This window comes from Sturnira hondurensis, unplaced genomic scaffold (genome assembly GCF_014824575.4).
Source record: "Sturnira hondurensis isolate 20B ecotype Veracruz unplaced genomic scaffold, ASM1482457v3 Scaffold0006496, whole genome shotgun sequence".
Classification (NCBI taxonomy): domain Eukaryota; kingdom Metazoa; phylum Chordata; class Mammalia; order Chiroptera; family Phyllostomidae; genus Sturnira; species Sturnira hondurensis.
In genome coordinates, this window is record NW_028079127.1 from 5,267,244 (window position 1) to 5,292,985 (window position 25,742).

The 25,742-nt window shown below is 39.6% G+C and overlaps 1 long non-coding RNA gene across 1 annotated transcript in view; it reads right to left on the minus strand.

Moving 5' to 3' along the window:
• The window catches only part of LOC118989314 (uncharacterized), a 49,608-nt gene extending 27,850 nt beyond the window's left edge, over positions 1-21,758 (minus strand). The window contains exons 1-2 of the long non-coding RNA XR_005066993.1: positions 21,725-21,758; positions 500-578 (exon numbers count right to left, since the gene is read on the minus strand). This is a non-coding gene — a long non-coding RNA (uncharacterized LOC118989314). The remainder of the gene's footprint in view (positions 1-499; positions 579-21,724) is intronic.
• Between the last annotated feature and the right edge of the window lie 3,984 nt (positions 21,759-25,742).

A 25,742-nucleotide genomic window follows, 5' to 3' on the forward strand; every position in this document is an offset into this window, starting at 1 on the left:
CTGAGAAATAACATACTTATCAAATGGATTATCTTTCTTTCTTTAAAAATAAGTTAATTTTCATTACTACCTTCATAGACAAATAGCATTCTATACTATTCCTTAACTAAAAAACTGTAAATAATATAGCTTATATAAATCAATTCTTTCAAGAAATACTTGTCTTATTTTATACAAAGAAATGTACATTAGAAACTATTAAAATGAATTTAATAATTTCAGCCAATACTATATGTTGAATTAAGTAACAATTTCATTAATGACTCATTCAAATAGTTATTAAGTGCCTACTATGCTCTAGGGATAGTTCTAACTGTGTGTCAGGGGTGGAACATCACTGAACAAAGCATATTAAAATCCTTGACATTGTGGTGCTTATATCTAGCATGATTTAATAATCTGATCAAAGAGTACAATGTTCACAGATGTCTTTAACAAATCTAATAATATACTTGAGAACGATTCATTCTTACTATGAAAATTTTATTCCAAAACTTACCTTTAATTTTACACTCAGTATCTGTTTTTGTTACCTCCATACTCTGACTTGTGGGTCCTAGTGACTATACGATTAAGGGCTAGAATAGAGGATGACATCAAGTATTTTAAGTTAGAATAAAGGTAATAATGTTAAACAAAATTTCCATTTACTGTTATCCAGGTTTCCCGAATGGTACTTACAGCCAGGTTAGTAATGTGACTGAAAACTCTGCCATGAAAAAGAGCAAGATCTCAAAATCTACTTAGCCCAGAAATTCTAACTTTTATAGCTCCCTAGCTTAAGGATAATAAATACTCTGATACACATAAAACAGTACTCTAATTTTAGAATTTCTAAAATACTGGGTTGGCAAAAAAGTTCACTTGGTATTTTCCATAAAATGGCTCTAGTAGTGCTTAGTTGTCTTTAACTTCATTCAAAACAACTGTGTTAGATTGTATTGTGACAGCTGTTATATAGGTGTGCATTAAAAAAAATCCCTCAAAACTTATCAGACTTCCAAGATGGTGGAGGAGTAAATGAAAGCTACACTAACTTTCTCCCAGGGAAAATCTGGAATTACAACTAAATAGTAGAGAAATCAACTTGAAAAACCAACTCAACACTAGCTGGAGAGAAGCCTTACAACCACAGACAGACAGAAAAAAGCATTTCAGCACAACGTGACTCGTAGGGAGTACAGAGGAGACTCAAGAGGGTTGGCTGGGCTCCCATGGGTGGCACCTGATGTGCCAGAGGAATATTTCAGTGGCTGGGGGGTTCCTCCTAAGAAATGTGGGGTCTAAACCCCAAGCCAGACTCCCCAGCCTACAGTACCAGAGTCAAAAAGGAATCCCGATAATATCCAGCTATGAAAAGCAGCAGGATTTCTGTCGGCCAGGGAGAGACAGCTAGAGACACAGAGAGCCTTTTAAGGAGCCAAAGCACAAAATTTAATCTGCAGCCACTTACCCTGGGGGCCAGCAAAGGGAGGGCAAAGTGGACTAGAAACACTTGAGAGTCTGGAGTTGGTGGCTCTGGGGAGAGAACTGAAGTAACAGCTGCCAGGATCCATGTGCTGAGTGATTCCCCATACTGCAGGAGCCAGTTGATAAAATCCAGCACCCATTTATGATAAAAACTCTCAGCAAAGTGGGAATAGAGGAAATATACTTACACATAATAAAAGGCCATATATGACAAACCCACTGCCAGCATCACACTCTATGGGCAAAAACTACAGGCATTCCCCTTAAGATTGGGAACAAAATGGGGATGTCCGCTTTCACCTCTCTTATTCAACATAGTACTGGAAGTCCTAGCAACAGTAATCAGTCAAGAAGGAATAAAAAGCATTTAAATTGGAAAGAAAAAGTAAAACTGTCTTTATTTGCAGATGATATTATACAGTATATAGAGAACCCCAAAGATTCTACCAAGAAGCTACTAGAACTGATAAATTAATTCGGTACAGTAACAGGATACACATTTAATATTCAGAAATCAGTTTCATTTTTATATGCCAACAACAAACTAACAGAAAGGAAATTAAGGAAACAATCCTATTCACAATTGCTTCAAAAATAAAAAATACCTAGAAATAAACCTAACCAAGAAAGTAAAAGACGTGTACATGGAAAATCAGAAGACACTGAAGAAAGAAATTGGAGACACAAATAAAGGGAAGCATATACCATGTTCATGAATAGGGAGAATTAACATCATTAAAATGTCTGTACTACCCAAAGCAATCTATAGTTTCAATGCAATTCCTATTAGTATTCCAATGATGTGCTTCACAGAAGTAGAACAATATTTTAAAAATTTATGTGTAACAGCAAAAGGCTCTGCATAGCAACAGCAATCCTGAAAAAGAATGAAGTTGGAAGAATCATGCTACCTCATATCAAACTGTACTAGAAGGCCATAGTAATCAAAAGAGCCTGGTACTGGTATAAAAATAGACACATGCATCAATGGAACAGAACAGAAAGCCCAGAAATAAACACACATTCTTATAGTTAATTAATGTTGAATGGAGGAAGCAAGCATATACATTGGGCTAAATATAGTTTATTCAATAAATGGTGTTGGGAAAATTGCATAGATATGTGCAGAAAAATGAAACTAGACCACCTTTTTACACCACACACAAGAATAAATTAAAAATGTATCAATGACTTAAATGTTAAACACAAAACCTAGAAGTCCTAGAAGAGATTTTACTACCTAAAACACAGGTAGTAAAATCTCGAGCATTGCTCATAGAAATTTTTTATTTGATATATCTCCCCAGGCAAGGGAAACAAAAGAAAAAAATAAACAAATAGTACTTCATCAAACTAGAGTTTTTGCACAGCAATGGAAATCGTCAACAAAATAAAAAGACAACCCACAGAATGGGAGAACATATTCCTCGATACATCTGATAAGAGGTTAATATCCAAAATTTATAAAGTACTTGCAAAACTCAACACCAAAAAGAAAACAACCCAATTAAAAAATGGGCAAAGGACCTGAATAGACTATTTTCCAAAGAACACATACAGATGACAATAGACATATGAAAAGATGCTCAGTGTCACTAATTATCAGAGAAATGCAAATTAAAATCACAGTGAGATATCATCTCACATGTGTCAGAATGACTATTATCAATAAATCAACAAACAAGTGCTGGAGAGGATGTGGAGAAAGAACCCTAGTGCACTGTTGGTGAGAATGCAGACTGGTGCAGCCACTGTGGGAAACAGTATGGAATATCCTCAAAAAACTAAAAATGGAACTGCCTTTTGATCCAGTGATCACACTTCTGGGAATATATCTGAAGGATCCCAAAATACTAACTAGAAAGACATAAGCACCCCTATGTTCACTGTAGTGTTATTTACAATCACCAAGATATGGAAGCAGTCCAAGTGCCCATTAACAGATGAGTGGATAAAACAACTATGGGACATTTACACAAGGAATTCTACTTGGCTGTAAAAAAGAAGATTTTACCCTTTGTAACAGTATGGATGGATCTGGAGAACCATCCTTATTTCACTTATGCTAAGTGAAATAAGCCAGTCAGAGAAAGGCAAATACCATATGATTTTACATACATGTGGAATCTAATGAACAAACTGAACAAACAAGCAAAACAGATACAAACTCACAAATGGAGAACAGTTGATAGTCAATTGTGGGTGGGGAGGTTAGGGGGTGGAGGGATTGAGCAAAACAAGAAAAAGGACTCATAGACATGGACAGCAGGGCGGTGACCGCTGAGGGAGGGGGGCATAAGGGGACTAAATGGTAATGGGAAAATATAATAAAGATTATACATTTTAAGACATAAAATAAACATACTTATCAAAATTGGTGAATTTTTGCGTACCCATTTAAATATTGAAGATGGAAGAAAATACACAACATTTTTGGCATATTATGCTTTATTATTTCAAGAAAAGTAAAAATGCAACTGAAACACAAAAAAAGATTTGTACAGTGTATGGAGAAGGTGCTGTGACTGACTGAACGTGTCAAATGTGGTTTGGGAAGTTTCATGCTGGAGATTTCTCGCTGGATGATGCTCCAAGGTTGGGTAGACCAGTTGGAGTTGACAGTGATACAATCAAGACATTAATTGAGAACGATCAACATTATACCACATGGGAGATAGCTGACATACTCAAAATATCTAAATCAATAAAGCTATTAGTGAAATTGAAAAATGTGTTTTTTATTTCATAGAAAAAACCATATGGAGCTTTGGCTAACCCAATAAATGATAATAGCATATGAAACCTTACTATGGACCAATCCCTGAGTAAGCATTATACATACATTATAACTTAATATGTAGAGAACACTGCATAAGGTAGGTACTTTCATTTACTCTTTTTATAGATTAGGAAACAGTTACATACCCTGCCTATGATAACAATTTCATAGTAGAACCCAGATTTAAACCAAGAAAGTATGACTCCAGAAAGCAGGCTTTTAAAGAACATCATTAAACTTTCTTATGTAATGGGAGACCTCCCCCAGAAATGAGGAAGGTGTTTAACTGAGCATACATGTGTCACCTTGGTGGGGAACTTACCTCCCCCTCACAGGAAGCTACAGAGGCAACTGAAGCTATGCTACCCTAGTCCTGCCTGGCTGGCACACAGACACACTGCAGGCCGTGAGTATTGTTACTGAACCCAAACAATGGCGGGGAGTCTTACCCCTTGCTGCCTACCAGGAAAATCTCCAAAGACAGAGTTTGGTGGAAAAGAAAGGAATATTTTATATAATGGGAAGTTTCTGCTTAAAATATCTGAGTAACAAAAGAAAGGGGAAAGAGAATGTCAGAGTATGATATCAAAAATAGCTATTTAAGTATTTGTCATTACAACTACTACATAGGTTCGAGAACTGAAAATAACACAAAAACACAAATCTGTTCACAGTACTGATTATTATCATCAAGGCCTTTGGAAAATAATGGCAAGATTCTGCCTCAAAGCTTGTTCCTTCTAAGACACCCAAAGAAAAAGCACCCTGTCACCCTCTGCCAGCTCAGTTCAAGGTTGTGCCAGGAACCTCTTCTCCCACCCAAAAGCATAATAGACAGGTGGCTTAGCTGGTCTCCAGTCACTGTCCAGGCTCAGGCATCTTTTGGAGTCTGTGCCCCCAGGCCTCCACTCACAGGCCTGCACAGGCCTTCGTTGTCAGGCCTGCTGGGCACTGTCAATGTGCCCCCTGCACTGGGGGAAGGGGAAAGAACCAACTGACTTATCCCTCCCCGGCATGCTCCATTTCAAAAGTCCTTTCCTAGAATCCTATGGATGCAGAAAGCCAGTGGGAATATCCAGCCTTCCAACAAATCAGTATTGGCCATATTTGCCTTTGCTCCTCTTCCAGCTGCTATGTTCAGCAAGGGGGCAAAGTCTCCAGTCATACATGTGCAGCTCAAACCCCACCCCCATTTCTGGGGGCAGTGTTCCCTGTTACAGTAGGACATCTGGATGCACAGACTTCAAAAGATGCCTGAAGCTAGTTTCAGCTCCCGCACTGGGATTGCCCAATTTACAGAAGCATTTCAAATTGTACATTCATAAAAGCCAGGGGATTGGACTGGAGTTACTAACCCAGACTCTGGGAAACATCCCCAGACCCATAGCCTATCTCTCAAAGAAGTTGGATCACATAACATAGGGATGGCCACCCCTCTGTGTGGTGGACCCTGTCCAGCAGAGTCCACCTGTTGTGGCTGACAACAAGAATGAATGCACAGGTGACAACAATCCTGTGTGGAAAAAGGGAACAGGCACGACTACTTTCTCAAGGGGAGAGTGCCTATGGTGCCTCGGCTACTTCCTCAAGAGGGGAGTGCCCTGACCCTTGCCTAAACAGGCTTTTATTGTTTTCCTGCAGTCTTACATGAGAGAAAGATTTGTTATCTATTACATAGAATATTATTGTCTACGTTTTAGGTACAATCAAGAAAATGAAAATAACATGCAGAGGGGAATGGCAATGAGCTGATTAGCTCTGTCCTTGGCAGAACTCATACAGGCTTTGGATATTACCTTGAAGATAGACAATACATATTTGTTGTTTTAGACCAGGGTGATGGAGTTTTAGCAAAAGCAAGCCATAACAATCTGTATGCATTTTCTAGGCCTGATTCCCATGGGAAAACTAGGTTTGAAGGTCTGGCTCCTGCCCACCACTTTGCTTCTGCAGATTTTCCATACAGAGCTGAGTCACATTTGCCAGACTTAAACAAATGGGTCCCCTATACCTCTGGGCAGTAACAGCTACCTGTGACATCTCACAGGAAGCTGAGAAATTCACTTTGGGACAGTCAACTACAGTAGTGGTACCATACCAGGTCTTAACTCTATTGAAATAGCAAGGAGGGTACTGGCTGATACCAGGGTGCATGGGAAAATACCATGCCATTCTGTTGGATGACCCAAATGTAACCTTGCAGACTACCACACCTTTGAATCCAGCCACTCTGCTCCTGTACATTGAAGAAGACTCAGCCCTCCAGCATGACTGCTTGGAAATTACTGACACAGTTTATTCTAGCAGGCCAGATCTACTGGCCCAACTGCTAGTGACACCAGACTTGGAGCTGTACACAGACTGGAGCAGCTTCATGGACAATGGCCAATGATGAGCTCAGTGAGCTGGGTATGCAGTAGTCACCATAGACAAGGTAATAAAAACCCATGCCCCTGCACTGCGAACCTCAGCACAGAAAGCTCAACTGATAGCCCTCAGAAGGGCCTTAGTCCTGTCCCAGGGAAAGAAGGTTAACATCTATACAGAATGTAAAAATGCCTTTGTGGTAGTCACGGCCCATGGAGCAATATGGAAAGAAAGACAACTCAACCTGAGGAAACAAGGATGTTAAACATGCAGAGATTTTACAATTGCTGGAGGAAGAGAATCTATCAGACCAGGTTGCCATAAGCACTGCCCAGGACACTGAAAGGACAGTTCCCAAGTGAGCTAGGGAAACCAAACTGCTGATGAAGCAGCAAGAGGACCTCCACACCTTGGGGTTTTGATCCCCTGCTTGGATTTGTCAAAATTTAAACCTCATTACATAAAATGAAAAGAGAAATGGGCCCATGAATGGGGATTCACTAACACTGATCCCAATTCCATATGGAAGATCAACACCCATGGTATGATCTTACTCCCTGAGGCTCTAGCATATCCCATCCTCAAACACCTACATGAAAGGACCCATTATGGAAGGGATGCTTTGATGGACCTCATTAGGCCACATCTGAAAGGCCTTCATTTGCAAAGAACCATTCAGAGGGTTGCCTAAGCCTGTCAGATACATGCCAAAAACAATCCTAAGACAGAACATGTCCTGGCAAAAGAGGGTGTACAATATAAAGGGTATACCCATTTGAGAACTGGCAAGTGGATTTTACACAAATCCCTAAAACCAAAAGGAATTTCAAATTTTTATTAGTTTTTGTGGACACTTTTTCTGGATGGGTAGAGGCATACCCCACCACAAGTGAGAAGGTGACTGAGGTAGTGAAACTTAGTAAGAAATAATTCTTACTAAGAATTATTTCTTACTAAGAATTATGTCCCTAGGTCTGGACATCCTCACAGCATTCAGAGTGACAATGTACCATCATTCACTTCAGAGATCTTCCAGAAGGTTGGACAGGCACTGAGAATATGATGAAAAGTACATGCACCTTGGGAGCCCCAATCTATGGGAGAAACTGAGAAAATGAATCACATGATAAAGGGCCCGGCCAAAAAAAAATGTGCCAAGAAATGTATTTTAAATGGGACCAGGCACTTTCCATTGCTCTGGTCCAGATTAGGGTAGTACCCAGAAGTGGGCTTAAGTTAAGCTCTTTTGAAAATACTTTATGGGAGACCCTTCCAAATTTATGTTTTAGGCATACCCCCTTTAGATTTGGAGCATGAGCCAAAAATTAGATAATATATACAACATTTAAGGCAAACACTAACCATTTTGCATGAGCCAAAAATTAGATAATATATACAACATTTAAGGCAAACACTAACCATTTTTCACAAGTTTGCTCATTGCATGTCTGCCTACCCATCTGACAAGCCCTTATGCCTGTCCCAGCTGGGTGGACCAACTCTTACTAAAGACCTGGAAGACTCAAGAACCTGAACAACAGTTAGTCAAGCAATGGACTAGTCCCTATGATGTCCCACTGACAACGCACTCTTCTCTAGAGCTCATGGGAATTAAGTCTTGGATCCACCACACACAAATAAAATGGGCACCAGCTGAGGACTCTAACCCTGCTGCTGTGGTTGATGCTGAAAAGAACAGCTAGACATGCACTCTGGAAGGAGATTTGAAATTTCTCTTTCAGAAGAAGACAGTGAGCCCCGAAGCAATGCGACGATGTTCCTTTATTTATGTTTGCAAGTCTAGGGACTTTTGGCTGCTTGATACTGAGTTAAGGTATGCTCCTTCCCACAGTTAAAAAGAACAAGGATTGAAAATGAGTTGTGGTTATTTCTGAATAAATAGAGAAAGTTGTGAGTTTTAACTTGAAATAAAAGAAATATATCAGTTCTTGGTTACAGTTATTCTTTGCTAGCTTTCTGATCTTGTGGGGACTTACCTGTTTTGTCTCTGCCATTTGGGCATCACGCCTTTTGGACCTTGTAAAGGTCATTTGTGGTACTGGTTGGTATGAGGTAATATCTCTGCCATGTGGGCTTTGTGCCATTTGGACCTAGGAAAGGTCATTTGATGCTGGTGAGCATACCAGCTGGGATAAGAGGTCATGTCTCTGACAGGAGACCAGTGAATGCACTGGTGGGCAAGAGAATGTCTCTGCCCACTGGGGCTTCATGCCATTTGGACCTCAGAGAGGTCATCTGTGTGACCAGTTAGTGGGACTGGTTGGTGTGAGACAAGAGTCTAAGGCTAGTTCCAGGCCTTCCCTCCCTTTTCTTTCCTTCCTTTCTTTTTCTTTTTCTTTCCTTCTCTCTCTTTCTTTTCTTTTAAAAAGATTTTATATTTTAATTTATTCATTTATAGAGAGAGGGGAAAAGGAGAAAAAGAGGGAGAGAAATATTAGTGTGTGGTTGCCTCTCTCACACCCCCTAGTGGGGACCTGGACCACAACCCAGGCATGTGCTCTGACTGGAAATTGAACCTGCGACCCTTTGGTTTGCAGCCCATGGTCAATTCACTGAGCTACACTAGCCCGGGCCCCTCCCTTTTTCTAAAACTCTGTCTTTGCTTTGGATTTCTCTTTTGTTTTGAAAAGAAATTGAGGTTTCCAAGGGTTAAAACATCACATTAAGTTGGAAAGTAAAGTAACAAAAGATATGACATAGAGATAAAATTTTTGGTAGATACTGGAAGGACGAAGATTTTCCTTTTTGCTTTGTATTTTTTCCCTAGCTGGTCCCTCTAGAATTTGGATTACAATAAGGGTAATTTTAGGGAGGGGAATCAGGTTTTAAGGAAAATTACAATGCTTATTTGTGAATATTGGACTTAATTGGAGCTAACTGTCTTCAAAGTTTGTTTGCACTTAGCAGTTGAACTAGTTTACATGAAGGATTTGTCAAACTGTCACTGCTTGATATCATTCCAGCAAAGGCCTTCCAGCTGAACATCTTCTCAAAAGACAAGTCTTCTGGACCCACATGAGAAGCCCACCATCACTGCTGCCTCCTAAGATTCAATGGTCTGGCTGGACTAGATGGTTGAGTTGGTGAAGCATGAGGTGGCCTATTTGGTTCATTTTTAAACAGATTTTCTTTTCTGCCTTAATGGTTTGGATAGAAAAGATCCAGAAGCATTAAAAGAGGGGAATTGTAAGAGTCTCTACTTTCATTATTTAGTTGTTCAGAATGTCCTTTCTAACCCTCTTGCCAAATTTGTTGCCACCAGAATACAACAAGGTTGCCAATGTGTCCAGCAATGCCATCCTTTGGACATCATGCACACCACTTTGCAGGGACAACAAACTGACCTGGACCTTGCGAGATCCTTCTCTCTCACTTGAAGACTCCCCTCCACTATAGATTCCCTTTTGGAAGGGACCTATGGACCAGGGGATAGCTAGGACTACAACCTGGTCCTACAGAAAGTAGTTACAGAAGAACAAGACCTTTGTCCATTTGCTTGGTAAGATAACAAGTGCCCAGAGTATTAAAAGGGGAGGAATTATACCAGAAGATCCCCTCACTGGAAATGGGGGAGGGTTGAACTGTGCATTCATGCATTGCCCTGTCAGGGAACTCCCCCCCCACCCCCTGCCCCACAATGGGAAGTTGCAGAGGCAACTGGAGCTGTGTTACATGGGTCTTGCCTGGCCAGGCACACAGACACACTGGCAGCAGCAACTGGAGGAAGAGGACAACATACCGTGAATAGCACACCTGGATATATAGACTTCAAAAGATGCCTGAAACGAAGTAACAACTGGCAACCAGCTAAGCCACCTACATTTATATACTTTTTGGTGGGAGAAGTTGTTCCTGGCACAACCTTGAACTGAGCTGGCCAAGGGTGGCAGGGTGATTTTCTTTGGGTGTCTTAGAGGAAACGGGCTTTGTGGCAGCGATTTCCCACTATTTCAAATTATATGATTGCTAAATAAAACAGGGGTGTCCAATCTTTTGGTGTCTCTGTGCCACACTGATAAAAGAGTTGTCCTGGGCCACATATTACATACATTATGACATGTAATCACAAAAAATATCATAATATTTTAAATAAATTTACGATTTTGTGTTGGGCTGCATTCACGGCCATCCTGGGCTGCATGTGGCCAGTGGGCTGTGAGTTGGACACCCCTGAAATAAAAGATTCCTTTCCTTTCCACTCAACTCTGTCTTTGGAGTTTTGCCTAGTAGGTGACAAGTGGTGGGACCACCCCCCCCACACACACACTGGTTGGGTTTGGCAACACAATGAGATAGAGAAGAAAAGAAAGTCTTCATACTTTATTGCTGCTACCTAAATGAAAATATTTAGGTAATGCTATAGCTGGTATTCTAACTATAGTCTAGTAAACAATTTCCACTATAATTTACTACAGTTCAGTCCTTCATCATCTTATACTAGTGTTTTCTTAAATCCTCCCCCCAGAAATAACACTACATTTTACCTTAGACTTCATTAGTTAAAAATCTGAACATGCCGCTAACTTAGCTATCACTGTGTGTCCTGTTTATCTTTGAAGATACTTTAATTCACCCCAATTCTAACCACCCCATTTTCTAATCTGGTGTCACCCACACACAGCAAATGTGCTTTCAGTGGTGAAAACAAGACTCACAGGTCATCATGTAGAGTGACTCTGAGACAATTCTCACTAATAACAACTCTGGAGTAGAGGATATTTTAAATGGCAAATGAAAAATTACTTGTGTAGGCACAAATGTGCAGGCGCAGACATCTGTCCAAATGTGCCATTTGTGCTGTTAAGATGGATGTGTGTCACTGTGTGTATGTGACCTCAAATGTAAACAAAATGGTGGTGTGGAAACCACAAGCTGTTGGATAACTTGAACTGTGGGACAAGAAAATCAGAGGCACTGTGTATTTTCTGTTAGAGACAGTCACTAAGACAGAGGAGACAGAGAAGGCCCACAGTGCACCTGTCACTGAAGAAAGGCCCCTCGTCAGCCCAGGCTTCTGCATTCCCGAAGGCCCCACAACTCTGTGGGGTTCCTAGGAATGGATCATTGTGATTTGATTCTTAGCCCTGCTCACGCAGTAATTCTGAGACACTTGGGGGTGTTGTCCAATAGTACTACAGACTTTTGGTGGAGTGGACCAGGTCAGTCCTATGACCACAGTGATGACCTCCTAGTTTGGGGGCTTTGGCTTGGCTTAGGCCATTCCCTGGGCAAGTGGGTGGCAATGTGACAGGCCACATCTCCAACTTCAGAAAAAATGTGCTGAAGGAACTGAACAGGGGGACAGCCATCTGACTCTCAGAGAGAGGAGGTTGAAGCCACTCAGGAGACCTTAACGTAAGAGAAGGAGAGACTTAAATCTCTTCATAGTGATCTAGAAGAGAAGTATGCAACACCATAGCTTCAAATAAAGCAGCAAACTGTGGCTCACTGACATCAACTACAACAGGAAGACTTAGAATTCAAATTTCTGAGAGGAAAACAGTGCTAAAGAACAAGTTGCTGAAGCTAGAGTCAACCACTCAGTCAGGAAATTCTGGAGCTGGCCTTGTACCATGAGCCCCTGCATCACCTTCATTGGGTTACGACATCAACCTTCATGCTTCAGCTCACAACGGAGATGACATGGACTTTCCTGATCTGATTTTGTTGCAAGAGGAAATAAACCACTGTCAAATAAACTTCTAAGACTTGAGGCTGAAGTTAGCAATTGAAGGCATTTTGCTCAGACTTCCACAGCAAACAGCTCTGCTCACAATGAAATCTACAAACTGCAAAATATCATTAAGAGAATTCAACAGAAGCGAAACAGGAAATTTATGACCATCAACTCAAACTGGCAGTATTATAGAATGTTTGCCAACAAAAACTGGCAGAAGTAAGTTGTAAGCATTAAGGTAAAATAAGTGAATATGAAGAAAGAATTGAAGAACTGGAAAATCTGTTACAGCATAGTGGCTGAGGAATTTGGAGTAATCAATGGCTCTAACATTTGCGATACGCAAAAATCTATTCAAGTTCTACAAACTCAAAAAGAGTTACCAAGATCAAAGAACTTGAGGTTACAATTAAATATATCAATAAAAAATTACTTTCTGCAAAAAATGACATATTAGGTCTGTCAAGAAAGAGTCTAGCTGTTATCAATATAATGAGAACAGTTTGCATAACATTGATGTGACCTGGCAGCCAACAAGAGTGGACTGGAACTTGCATGTGTGAACGACGACAACTTCACTGTACTAGTCGATGAGGCTGGTAGATATCGTTGAGTGAGCATGTATACTGTGTGGCTGTCACATTTAAAATGACTGAGTAGAGCGATGAATCTGCATCAAATTTTGTGTTAAGCTTGAACATTCCTCCATGGAAACTATTCACATGATCCAGAAAGCTGCAGCTATGGACAACAGGTGATTGGCAGCTTCATTACAACAATGTGCCCACTTACATATCAGGTCTTGTGCAGGTCTTTTAGTGAAACATCAAATCACTCAGGTGACTCAGCCCCCCTACAGCCCAGATTTGGTGCCCTGTGACTTCTGGCTTTTCCCCCAAACTAAAATAAGGCCTTCAATAGATTCGGGAAGATATAACAGGACAGCTGATGGTGATTGGGAGAACTATGTGCAGTCCCAAGATGCCTACTTTGAAGGGCCTTGAGGTGTCATTGTCCTGTGTACAATATTTCTTGATCTTCTTCAGTAAATGTCTCTATTTTTCATAGTACATGGCTAGATACTTCCTGGACAGACTACAGTGTGTGTGTGTATTCTATACTCAAGGACACGCTCATTGATTTTAGAGAGAAGGGAAGGGAGGGAGAGAGGGAGAAGAACATTGATGTAAGGGAGAAATATCACTTGCCTCTTGCGCACACGCCCCAACCTGGGACTGAAACTGCAACCTAGACATGTACCCTGACAAGAATTGAGTACACCTTCCATTTTACTGGGGAATGCTCCAACCAAATGAGACACACTGGCCTGGGCAAGAAAGTTATTTTAAGGAGAGAACAAGCTCAGATAAATGAGGAGAAAGAAACAATTGGAGAATGTGAACTGAAGTCTTATATTAGGAAGCAAAATGATACAGTGACAGAAAAGGACAGAGTTCTTCCACAGAGGACATCATAGAAAAAGAGTTCAGAATGCAACAGAAAGCCCTGACTGATACTGAAAATGAAATAATAAGACAATAGTTTAGACAAGGATAACAATCTTATTGATGACAACCTGAATATGTTCAAGTTTTAGGGGGGAAAATCATTATTAAGTGAAGAAAGGGAAGAACCTCAACTGTCATTTTTATTAAAGATTTTATTTATTTTTAGAGAGAGGGGAAGGGAGGGAAAAAGAGAGGGAGAGAAATAGGTGTGAGAGAGAAACATCTATTGGTTGCCCGGTACAACCAGGGACCAAACCAACAACCCAGACATGTGCCCTGACCTGGATCAAACTTTTGCTTTGCAGGATGACACCCAACGAACTGAGCCACACATGTCAGGGCTCAATTATCACTTTTAAAATTGAACAGTGTGAAGGAATTAGAAGTACAGTTATGAGCCCTGGCCAGCGGGGCTCAGTTGGTTGGAGCATTGTCTCGTATATCAAAAGATTGTGGTATGATCCCCAGTCAGAGCAAATACTTAGGTTGTGTGTTCAATCCCTGATCAGGGCATGAGGTTTCTCTCTCTCTCAAATCAATAAACATATCCTTGGGTGAGGACTAAAAAAAAGTATAGCTATGAGAGACATGAATTCAGAATCAGAAGTAAATTGTTCAAGATGTGACTTAAAGACCAAGGACCAAAACTTAGATAGTAGCTGAGTTAGAGAGCTGGCTCAACAGAAATAAAAACTTGCAAAGCATAAGGTTTTCATGAAAGATCAGCTGTTAAAACAAAATGAGCCCTGGCTGGTGTGGTTCAGTTGGTTGGAATGTTGTCCTGTAGAATGTAAGGTCTCAAGTTTGATTCCTGGTCAGGGACCATGGCCAGGTTTGGGGTTCCATCCCTGGTTGGGGCACATATAAGGCGGCAACCAATTGATGTTTTTCTCTCACATCGATGTTTCTCTCTTTCTTCCTTCTTCTCTCTCTAAAAGCAATTTAAAAAAATGTCCTTGGGTGAGAATTAAAAAACGGAGACAGCATTATCAGTAAACTAAAACAAGCTCTAGATGATGGGGAAAAAAGAGTTCATTAACTAGAAGATAAGCAAGTGAACATCACTGAACAGTCAGGCTTGCAGAAAGAAAAGTTAATTCAAAGTGAACTGGCTGTTAATGATTTGGCATCAAGCAGAAGCTTGAGGATAAAATGGAAGATTTAGTAATCAGCTAACCCAGTCATAAAAATGTAATTTAAACATCCAGAAGGACAACTTTGAGCTTAAGAAACATATTAATCAGAAGGAACTTTCTAGAGTCCAGAATTTGGAGGAGTTAGCACAAATTCAGCTCTACATAGGGCAGCTTTGCAATGCTAAGGATGATCTTTTAGGTAAATTTGACCTATTTCACCACAGCCCTCCACCAGATCAACTACTTCAGAATCCATAGACTCTCTTAACATAATTAAATCTGATGAACTCAGTGAGTCTTCTAAATTGCTCATGTGTAAAAATGAGCAATTCATGGGTAAAAATGAATACACATGCATTAAAGAAAATATTACATGATGGTCTGTCACTGCCGAAGAAGAGACAAAAGAAAGCACCAGTATTCTCTGCCTGGGATTAAAAATAATAATAATAAAGTAAAATAAAATATAAGCGGAAAAAAAAGAAACTGGAATATCATTAATGCTGTTCAGCTAGACCAATTACTCAACCAAAAAAACCAACTTGAGTTTCCTGCCATCATGAACCAAAATTGGTTCTAACCGATCTTAGTTTTAAATATTGATATGTTCGTATAATGTAATATTGCTTTGAAAGAAAAAATGAAGACCTATTGCAACTATACAAATGTATGCCAAACGCTTTATGCTAAGTAAAATAAGCAAGATACAAGGATACATGCAATATTATTTCATTTATGTAAGTTTCAAAACCAGGCAAAACTAATCTGATAGAAATCAGAAGATGACTGCATGGAATGCGGGAAGAATGAATGAAAAGGGGCATAGGGAAAATTTCTGGAGTGATAAAAACATCCTATATGTATTCTATATTCTAAAAATATTCTATAGATGTCAGTTATGCAGGTATATACAACTATCAAAGCTCATAAACTGAACACTTAAGATTTGTGTTTTTGTATGTAAATTACTTCTCCACAAAATAAAATTTAATTCAAAAAGGGAAAAGAAGAAACAATTAGAATATGAGAAAAATAATCAAGAGATTGCCTGATTCAGATGCTGACACCTCTAAACTAGAAAGAAAATGTGAACAAACTAAAAAATTTAGCAGCTAAAGGAGAAACAAGATGATTTACAAACTTACTTGAGGAAAAAGAGCTCTTGAAACAAAAAGTGGTGAATTACTTTTTTTAAAGATTTTATTTATTTATGTTTAGAGGAGAAGGGAAGGAGGGAGAGAAATATCAATGTGTGGTTGCCTCTTGTGCGTCTGGGAACTGGCCTTCAACCCAGGCATGTGCCCTGACTGGGAATTGAACCTCGGTTGTCTGGTCCGCAGGCCTGTGCTCAATCCACTGAGCTACACCAGCCAGGGCTGAATTACTTTAAGTAAACTGAAAATTTTGCTAATGAAGTGAGCAAAAATAAACTTCTGAGGCAGGCAGTACCAGCCTGAAGGAGAGATTATTGAATTTTTTATACTTACTATTTTTAGAGACGGGAGGAGAAGGAGACAGAGAGAGAAAGAAACATCAGTGAGTGGTTGCCTATCGCATGCTGCCCACTGGGAACCTGGCTGGCAACCTAGGCATGTGCCCTGACTGGGAATCGAACTGGTGACCCTTTAGTTTGCAGGTTGGCACTCATTCCAATGAGCCACACCAGACAAGGCAGATTATTGAATTTTGAAGTGGACATGTGTAAACTAAAACAGGAAAATGAAAAAAATGCCTAGGGCATGGAAACAGAAAATCAAGCACTTGTAAGAGACAAATATATGACTTTCTTTAATGAAGAACGAGAAAGAATTTGAATATGTTGCAATGATGAAGGCTCTTGTTTTAGAGCAACTAGTGAAAGACAAAGAACAGGGCAAGATGTAAGAATTAAATGAGCTTTTAAATGCAGTTACATCAATGCATGAAGACAGTTATGTTTCACCAGGAGAGGAATGAAGTCATGTTGGCACTGAAAGAGAAACAAATGGGAAACCGTATCCCAGATGAGGTTCAAGATTTACATCACAAAGACTTATGCTTACACCAGCTGAAGAGATGGCTTAACCACACCTTATTTTTTATTTTTACTTTTTAAAGCAATACCTTATTTTATTTTAAAGTGTATTTTATTGATGATGCCATTACAGTTGTCCTATCCAACCTGCACCCCACCATCTCACCAGCATTTCCTACCCTTAGGTTCATGTCTGTGGGTTGTACATTTATGTTCTTTGGCTTCTCCATTTCCTATACTATTCTTAACCTCCCCCCGTCTCTTCTGTACACACTATTTATGCTTGTTATTCCCTGTACCTTTCCCCCATTCTCCCTCCTCTCCCTCTGCACTGATAACCCTCCATGTGATCTCTATTTTTCTGAATGTGTTCCTGTTCTAGTTGTTTGCTTTTTTTTAGGTTCAGTTGTTGATAGTTATGAGTTTGTTGTCATTTTATTGTTGATAGTTTTGATCTTTTACTTAGATAAGTCCCTTTAACATTTCACATAATAAGGGCTTGGTGATGATGAACTCCTTTAACCTGACCTTACCTGGAAAGCACTTTATCCATCCTTTGATTCTAAATGAAAGCTTTGCTGGATATAGTAATCTTGGATGTAGGTCCTTGCCTTTCATGACTTTGAATACTTCTTCCCAGCCCCTTCTTGCCTGTAAGGTTTCTTTTAGGAAATCAGCTGACAGTCTTTTTTTTTTTAAGTTTTTATTTATTTATTTTTAGACAGAGGGGAGGGGATGGATAAAGAAAGGGAGAGAAGCATCAATGTGTGGTTGCCTTTTGCACAGCGCCTACTGGGGACCTGGCCTGAACCCAGGCATGCGCCTCAGCTGGGAATCAAACCACTGACCCTTTAGTTCACAGGCTGGCACTCAGTCCCCTGAGCCACACCAGCCGGGGTGTAAAATCAGCTGATAGTCTCATGGGAACTCCTTTGTAGGTAACTGTCCTTTCCTCTTCCTGCTTTTAAGATTCTTTCCGTATCTTTAATCTTGGGTAATTGAATTATGATGTGTCTTGGTGTGAGTTTCCTTGGGTCCAACTTCTTTGGGACTCTCTGAGCTTCCTGAACTTCCTGGAAATCTATTTCCTTTGCCAGACTGGGGAAGGTTTACTTCACTTTTTCAAATAAGTTTTCAATTTCTTGCTCTTCCTCTTCTCCTTCTGGCACCCCTATGATTCAGATGTTGGAACATTTAAAGTTGTCTCAGAGGTTTCTAAGCCTGTCCCCATTTTTTTGAATTCTTGTTTCTTCATTCTGTCCTGATTGGATGCTTATTTCTTCCTTCTGTCCCAAATCTTTGATTTGCATTCCAGTTTCCTTCCCTTCACTGTTGGTTCTCTGTACGTTTTAATTTCACTTTGCATAGCCTTCACTTTTTTTCTCTATTTTGTGACCATACTCAACCAATCTGTGAGCATCTTGATTACCAGTGTTTTGAACTCTGCATCTGATAGGTTGGCTATCTCATCATTGCTTAGCTCTTTTTCTGGAGTTTTGATCTGTTCTTTCATTTGGGTCATATGTCTTTGTCTTGTGCACCTGTTATGTTGTAACAGGCAGACCCTTAGGTATTTGCCAGGGTGGGGCAACCTACTTTGCTGCGTTTTGGCACTGTATGTGAGGAAGGGGTCAGAGAGGGAACAATGATGCTTGTTTGGCTCTTTCCCCACTTTCAGTCCCTTCCCCTGCTACCCACAAGCAAATTGGGCCCTTCTGGTGCTGATTCCAAGCTGGATGGGTTTGTGTACATTCTAGGACCCCATGAGCTCCTCCAACAGACTTTTCTGTGAAACTGGGGGTTTCCTTGACTGTTGCAATTCCCACAGGATTTTGTATTGTGGGTTTAGTTTCCCATGCTGGAACCATGCTGGGTTGTGAGGTCTGTTTTGCTCCCCAGTTGTTCCTCCTCATTTATCTGCATGCAAATGTGGGACCACTTGTCACTGTATCACCCTCCTGGTGCTCCAACCACCACCTTGCCATGTGTCTTCTCTATCCTGGCTGCCTGTTTCCGCCACTCCTACCAGTCTGAATGAACATTTCTTCTTTAATTCCTTGGTTGTCAGACATCCATACAGTCAGACATCAATGGCAGTTCTGCTTATTTTTTGTTTTTAAATTTGTTGTTGTTCTTCTTTTGGTTGTGTGAGGAGGCAAAGTGTATCTACCTATGCCTCCATCTTGGCCAGAAGTCCTTAACCATGTTTTAGAATCAAAAGATTCTCCTTTGCCAGAACCTGGGAGTGTAGAAGATAGAGCAGTTAAACTAAGAAGCAACGTCACAGTACTGAAGGAAACGTTAAAATCATCTTCTAGCAATGGAAAAGGCAAGCCATCAAGCCAGTTTCCAGATACATTTATTGCAGCAACAATCAAATGTTGTCACTAAGGAGAGGTAAAAGTGCACTACAGCTTTCTCTGTCTTGGGAACAAGAAAACCAGATTAGCAACTTGAAGTTGATACTAGTGGAATAGATGGAGAAGGCAGACAGTATAGAAGCTAAAACTGGTGGTGTTAAAGGGACATCTGCAGAAAGCAAATGCTGGCTTAGATCTCAAGGAAGAACTGAAGAATTTAAAAAACAAAGTGATGTCCAACAGGAAGTGCTGGATGAAGTACAAAAGAAATTGATAAACTTACTAAGTAGCACAGAGGGAAAAGTTGACAGAATCCAAATGAGAAACCTCTTTAAGGCATATCTTCAAACACCAAAACATGAATGTCATGAAGCATTACAATAGAAAGCACTTTGGGTATCAAAAGTAAAGAAATGGAGTTGTTCAATGAAGATTAAGGTGGTGTTACCATGTGGATGACTGGGTGGCTTGCATCAAAAAGTGTTCCTAACACATATCTGAGACCAATACAGCAGCCCGTGATTATGTGTTCTTTTTTGATTAAAAAATATTTTTGTTGATTTTGGAGAGAACAAGGAAGAGAGAGAACATCATTTGGTTGCCTACCATACATACCCCAACTGGGGAATCAAACCCACAACCTAGGTATGTGCCCTGACTGGGAATTGAATCCCTAACCTTTTGGTGCAGGAGACTACATTCCAACCGAGCCACACCAGCCCTGGCAACAGTTTTATTTCAGAACTTTATGTTAAATATAGAAGCAGAACCTCATTTAGCTTTTCCATCAGCAAAACACTCTGCTTGCGATATGGCTCTAGATTCACCAGGAAAGAAAAAACAAGCTCAAAATGTGCCACCAAGTCTTAAAACTACCCTAGGGTCCACATCCAGAAAAAACAGATGTAAATTCTTTTTCCACAGCTGTGTCTCTTATTAACCCAGTCAGACCTAGAACTGGTGGGTCTGGGCATCATCTTTTAAATGCTATTATTAATGTTTTGCCCACGTATACATTTTAACTAGTGTCACCCGATGAGACTGCTCAAGTTTCACTGAAAGACCTTCAAAAGCAAAATAGATTCTCAAGCCAGAGATAAGAGCACTTTAAAGCAGTGGCCTTTTGGAAAAAGTCACATATTTGTTGGCCATTTAATTTTAGTAAAAATGTTATTAATACTTAAAAAATTTGAGTTTTACAGTTTCATTCCTCTTCAACATAAATGCTAATAGACAATCATTTTCTAGAAGGAAAAAATAAGGTAACTAAACTTGAGTGTTGATGCCATACCAACTGTTTTCCACATTTTCTCAGTTCATTTTTATATCTGTCCCATTAGATTGATATTATTTATCCCTATTTTCTACAGAAAAAACTGGGATTCAGAGATGTTGACAAACTCTGCCCAAGGTAAAAAATTAATCAGTTCTGACAGAATTCTGATTTCAAAGTTGGAGTTCTTCCCACCAAATTGTGTTGCTTAGCCTGATTCTGAAGTGTTTCTCTACAGGGTACATGCAGTACCAGTCGAGAAAAAAGTGGACTGGCTTTTAAGGATGAAAGGAAAGAAAAACAAGAGGCTTTCCATGTGCTCTTCAGTCATCCCTCTTGGTCATGGAAAGTTCTAGAAAGGGACTTCTGGGCTGGAATTGCAGCACTCAACCTCACTAAGTCAGATCTGCTAAATCTCGACTTGGAGTAGTCAGGGTTCATGGGACATCCTCTGGAAGTGTCCACTGTGGTCTGCTTTATACAGTTTATAATTTGCTGTAAACAGCTCATTGTTCCTAATTAAACCTGTATGATCATGCCTGAACTTTTAGGAAATGAGGACTTCTTTTTATGGTTCTCTTCTTAGAGGTAAAACTGGAGCCTTCTTCAGTTCCATGAATCTCCTTAATGTTGGGCCTTGATTTGCAGACTCTGGACTGTAGTCTAGAAATGTATGAATCCTGGCAAAATATCCGACAAATACCTGGGTGAGAGGACTGCTGGAGCTTATGAGTCATCTCTTCCAAAGGGATGTTCTGTAATTCTATTTAACAGGGCTTCAGGGCACCCAAATGCAGGTTCTTTTAATGTTTTTCGTGCTAGGATAGAAGGGTACACAGATCTCTCATTGATCAATATGACTATTTTCTCCCTTAGAGACAGAGACTGGTAAAAACATCTTTCTTTGAAATTGGTGATTAAATAAATGAATGGGTTTAAGAGTCTTAAATGTAACTTTTATTAATTGAAAAAACATGTGCTTATTGAATAAAATCTGAAAACCATATAAATAGAAGAAAAAAGTAATCATAGTTCTATTACATGGAGACAATCACCATTAGAATATTGGCCAATTTTCTACCACTTAAAAATTTCACTTTGTGAGTTAAGAACACTTACAGTACTGCCCTGGCTGGTGTAGCTCAGTGGATTGAGCACTGGCCTGCAAACCAGAGGGTTACCAGTTTGATTCCCAGTCAGGGCAAATGCCTGGGTTGTGGGCTGGGTCCCCAGTTGGGGTTGCGTGTGAGAAGCAACCAACCACACATTAATGTTTCTCTCCCTCTCTTTCTAAAAAAAAAAAAAGGAATACTTATAATACTATAACTTCATACTTGTTGAACAGCAATCCCCCATTTCTGATGCTCTATATGTTCAGAGAAACTCCTCTAGTAACAAACTATAGCAATAATCTCTGAAAGTACTAGTCTTTCCATCATTTGCTTTGAATGGTGAGAACAGAAACATCAGTTCAGGAGATGGGCTCAAATACTGTTACGGGGTCTGAGTTGAGGTCACAATCCATACCAACATTGTCTGACAGAAATTTCTGTGAAAATGGAACTGTTCTTTATCCTTACTTTTCCAACATCATAGCCACTAACTTCATGTGGTTAGCCAGCACTTAATAGGCTTAGATTAAGAAACTTAATTTTATTTACTTTTAACTAATTCAAATTTTATATAACCACACATAGCAAGTAGCTAGTGTATTGGACAATAAAGGTCTATACAGATAATTTATAGGAGAGTCACTTGCTGGTCTCAAGGTGTATGATGGGCAGGCATTGAAAATGTCACATCTATCATTTCAAATTACGACAACTTAGAATATTTCTCAGTAATGAGGAAGGCCACTCCAAAAAAAAGAGTCTAGAGATGAGCTCACAATTAGTCTCCAAAAAGGAAGTCAGTCATTACCTACCTTCTGACATCCTAGCAATTAACCAGTCTTAGGAGAAGAGCAGGTATCTCCAGAGAGGTCCAACTAAATAGGAGATAAGAGACTATAAAAATGAAAAGCCTCTTGGCTTTTCATCACAGGGTAATCCAATGCATGTGAATTAATGGCAAAAGGTTCAATAATAGCCCTTGTGAGGAAATAGGAGCCGTGTAGCAGGATATCCTTTTTCCGCACTAAAGCACCCAATTCTTTCAATTTTATATACAGCGGAAGCAATTAATTGTACCAAAAAGAAACCCACAGCTGGCTTTTCCTGATGGCCCCATAAGCAACAAGCACTATTGTTCAACTTCCGGGATAGATCTAAAATCATTCTACTGCACTGCTGAAATTTTTCTGATTGTTTAGTTTCACTCTTCTAAAGACAAAAATATGTAACATCTAAAATTCAATTTTTTGTCACACATTTTCAGCATAAGCAGCTGTCAAGAGTTAATTTTTATTTGTAACATAACCCAAGCATGTGACTTGATGCTAGTATTTCTTCTAAACTTTATATGACTAAATCATGTTATTCACTTTTGTTTGTTTTATGTGTTTATATGCAGTTAAACTGTACTGTCTCTGCTTTTGTGGTTAACATTCATAATGTGGCTATTTAAGGATAGTGACTTACTAAGATTATATGTCAAAAACCTAGAAGCTCAACATTTCAAACTAATTCTGGACTATTAGTCCCAAAGAAATTCATGAATTGAATTTGTGTCTTGAAGTAGAAAGTAGAATCACATTTGCATGGCTTACATATACATATATATATATAAATATAAATATGTATATGAATACATAAAAACATATACATAAGTATACACCTAGTACACTTTGATTTTTATTTGGTTAAAAAATAAGTAATATGTAATAACTCATAAATCTTCTGCTCTCAGGACAGAGAAAGGCAGGGTGGTGAGGGTGGTTAACTGCACAAGATGGAGATTTACCAGGGACTGAGTGGCAGCTGGGGTGGGGAAGTCTCAGCTCCAGGTGTTTGTGGGAGGAACTCCAGCCCTCTAGGCAGTGCTTGATAGCCAGACAGCAGCAAGCACACAAACAGGTAGCAGATCCTGAAAGCAGTAAGCATCAGGTAATGAGTGAAAGGAGGCTATATAGTTGGATAGGATATGGATGCAGAGAAATTAGGAATGAAGAGCTGAAGGCAAGTAAGGGTTGCCACAAGAGGAATGGGGTATCTATTAGTAGACAGCAAAGCCTGTGTTGCAAGGCCAGGGCAGATTCAACAGAGCAGAGTCAAGACAATTGGCAGAGAAAACCAAGTTCTATGCAGGTTAATAGGCTAGGGCTTCAAGCACAAGTAAAGGGCCCTAAGCCACTACTTCTTTTTTTTTTTGCACAGTAATATGGTAACATGGATTTTATGTCAGTTGCCACAAATCTTTGCAAAGACTATATAAAATTGCAAAGACAAATACATTGAAATACAGTTCTTTTTTTAATTTTAATTTTTTTAAATTTAATTCTTATTCAAGTACAGTTTTCTGTTTTATATTCCCTGCCCTGCCCCCCAAATACAGTTCTTAAGTATTAAGTAATAAATAAATGCACATCTTGCTTCTTCACTAATGCTGTAAATCAGTAAATAAGGGCCAAAACTGATTCTAATATCTATCATAATATCAAGAAGGTTATGAGCATCAGTGTTATTTCAAGGAGCTTATACCCTTTGTGACAGCATGGATGGAACTGGAGAGCATCATGCCAAGGGAAACAAGCCAGGTGGTGAGGGACGAATACCATATGATCTCACCTTCAAATGGAACACAACCAACAAAAGAAAAAAGCAAACAAAATATAACCGGAGTCATTGAAATTAAGAACAATCTAACAATAGCCAGAAAGGAGTGGGGAGGGGACAGTGGGGAGAAGGGTTTTCAGGAACTACCATAAAGGACACATGGACAAAACCAAGGGGGAGGGTGGATGCAAGGGAGGGAGGTGGGTTTGGAGAGGGTGGGGAGGGTAGGGGTGAGGAGAAAATACAGACAACTGCAATTGAACAACAATAAAATAATTTAAATTAAAAAAGAAAAAGGAAATCTACAACTGAAAAGTGACATAAAACTTTATCTAAATTCTATCATTGGAGCAGAAACAGACACTGTTACTGTTACTGTGTGGTTCTGCATATATTCACAGTTGTATAAAATGCTAAAATTCAGTTTCAGGTTAATGGAAATTAATACCTACTTTTTCCACATCCAAATTTTCAGATACCCTGAATTCTACCCATGGAACTAGATCTCAGGTCAAAAAACCTCAAAAGGCAAATGATTTAAGCTTTTGTACTTCAGTTTCCTTACCAATAAAATGAGATTAACAGTAGAACCTACCATGCTTTATTGTTGAATAATACATATAAATCAATTAGAAGAACAGATGTAAAAAATATTTGCTGTTGATGTGAATTTTTAGTTTTGTTTTTAATTTTAATTGTTGTTCAAGTACAGTTTTCTGCCCTTTACCTCCATCCTAGCACACCCCCACCCCTTGTTATTGCCCATGTGTCACACATACTAGTTCCTTCAGACCTCTCCCCCCATCCCCTGAAATTCCCTCCCCTCTCCCTTCTGGTCACCTGGTCAGCCTGCTCTCAATTTCAGCGTCTCTGGCCATATCCTGCCCATTTGTTTGTTTTGTTGATTAGGTGCCTGTCAAAGGTGAGATCACATGGAGCCTGTCCCTTACCAACAGGCTTAAATGGCTCAGCACAATGCCCTCCAGTTACATCCATGCTGTTGCAAATGGCAGGAGCTCCTTCTTTCTTTCTGCTGCATAGAATTCCATTGTGTAAATGTACCGTAGTTTTTTGATCCATTCATTTACTGATGGGCACCTAGGCTGCTTCCAGTACTTGGCTATTGTAAATTGTGCTGCTATTAGCATTGGGGTACATAGGGTCTTTTGGATTGGTATTTCAGGGTTCTTAGGATATAGTCCTAGCAGTGGAATTGCTGGGTGAAAAGGTAGGTCCAATTTTAGTTTTCTGAGAAAATTCCATACTGTTTTCCATAGTGGTTGTACCTGTCACTTCTTAGAGAGGATTAGGGCTCTCCAAGTAAGTTGAAAGGCAGCCAGGAGCTCTGAGAATTCTTCCTGCCAGATGACAGGAAAGGATTGGATTTTATGATAAACGGTTTACTAAGAGTAAGGAGAAGAAGG